At 37.6% G+C, this 1,870-nt stretch overlaps 1 non-coding gene across 1 annotated transcript; it reads right to left on the bottom strand.

Moving 5' to 3' along the window:
* Positions 1-1,009: 1,009 nt before the first annotated feature.
* On the bottom strand, positions 1,010-1,082 carry TRNAK-CUU (transfer RNA lysine (anticodon CUU)). The gene has a single exon. It is a non-coding gene; the product is annotated as a tRNA-Lys (tRNA).
* Positions 1,083-1,870: the final 788 nt, after the last annotated feature.

Here is a 1,870-nt window from a genome sequence, read left to right as displayed (position 1 = left end):
TCATTAAAAATGAATTGATCACTAACAGGTAATAATTCAAATTTATCTTGCCTTATACCTTTTTTTTTCATAAAATTCACGAATGTTTTCACTGTCTGCACTGAAAATGTCTTTGCAAGATGGAAGTTTATCTACCAACGTAGCTGCGACATTTGTAAAATAGGAATTGAATTCATTGGAAATAGTAATCTTATCATGACATAATTCTCCGTCAATTGAAACGACTAATTCTTGGTCCTTTCCATTTTTCTTTTTTAATCCCAAACTTTTTAGATTCTGCCAAAGTCTTTTAGAATCATTTTTATTTTCTTCTATTTTATTTTGTAGGTATTCTAATTTGGCCTTTTTCACCTCTCTTTGAACCATATTTCTTAATTTCTTGTATCTTTTGGAAAGCGTGTCATAATCCTGATCGCTTAGATTTTTCTTCGTTTTTTTATACGCCACATTTCTTTCTCGAATAAGAGAAATAATATCTTTAGTAATCCAGTTTTCTGATCTCTGTTTAATTCTAATCCGTTTTTGAGGCGCTATCATATTCAACGTTGAAATAAAAGTATTTTGAAAAACTGACCAAGCCTTATTTACGTCAGTGCATTGGGTTAAATCTGACCAATCAACGGCAGACAGTTTAAGATTGAAAGATTCTTCGCTACATTTTTTCAACGATCTGAGCATCCTTTAACAATTTTATGCAGAGTAGCAAAATAGGAAAGGGTGATTTATGATATCGTATTTTATCGTATTTTTTTTTTTACGGTATGTCAAAATCTATCACAATTCTTTTATCGCTCGCTTCGTTTGCTTGCTTGTTTTTTTTTCTGTGCCCTCTGAAAATGTTTGGCTTTAAGTGAAACTGATCAGATCACAAACTGTCCAAATATGGTCACCTTGAACACGATAGGTCCTATATACAGACCTAAAGAGTGCCATTTTGATGCATGATGTCTTAATGATTTTAAATACCATACTAGTAAGTACATGCGCTGCTTAAAATTTTAAAAATGTGCGCCCAATGTGGGGCTCGAACCCACGACCCTGGGATTAAGAGTCCCATGCTCTACCGACTGAGCTAACCGGGCTAGCAAAGTGCTACGGTTATTGTCCAGATGAATTGTCACCCGTTTGTACACCATGATCATCAGATGTATTCGAGGCGTCGTCTGCTTTTTTAATTTGATGCAATTTACACCCGAATTTACATGCCGAAATCGTACAGAAAATCGCTTATTAATTTACTCTGTTAAGAAAAAACGTCATATGATATATATTAGATTTGATGTTCATTCACATTTCATGAAAATCATGTAAGATTACGGGATCATAGCATACATGCCCCGAATTCATACTACGCTTCGGATCCAATTCCGTGTTCGCATCATGCGAGCGGGAGCAAAATCAATTTTCGCGCCAAATGTTCCTGTTCAGCGCGCGCAGATTTAGTCTGCAGGCACATACCCTTAATTTTCGCAATTCGCATAGTGCGTCATAGTCTGAAGTAGTCAGTGAGAAAAGATCTATTATGTACTGTAGTCGATGCAGACAGAGTTTGGCGTGTAGTCTATTCTTCATTCTAGACATGGTATGATTGGTGAAAATATAAAATCCCGGTATAAAATATGAGTCTTTGCTTGCACACTAGTCGCCGTTTGGAGAGTACCACTGATCGGGCCACTGATTCATGAATGGAGTACTGTAGGCCTACAGTGCATGAGATAGAACGCAGGCAGGGTGTGGGGTATGCAGGGTCCGGGTAGTGAAACCAGGAACACTAGGTCCGGGGAAGGGTTATGGCCCGTGGGGGGGGGGGGGGGCAGTCAAATATATTGCTGTATATACACATGCGTGACCAAACAAAACGCGTTTAAAA

This window comes from Lytechinus pictus, chromosome 7 (assembly GCF_037042905.1).
Source record: "Lytechinus pictus isolate F3 Inbred chromosome 7, Lp3.0, whole genome shotgun sequence".
In the NCBI taxonomy this organism is placed as follows: Eukaryota; Metazoa; Echinodermata; class Echinoidea; order Temnopleuroida; family Toxopneustidae; genus Lytechinus; species Lytechinus pictus.
This window is presented reverse-complemented; position numbering and strand designations above follow the sequence as displayed.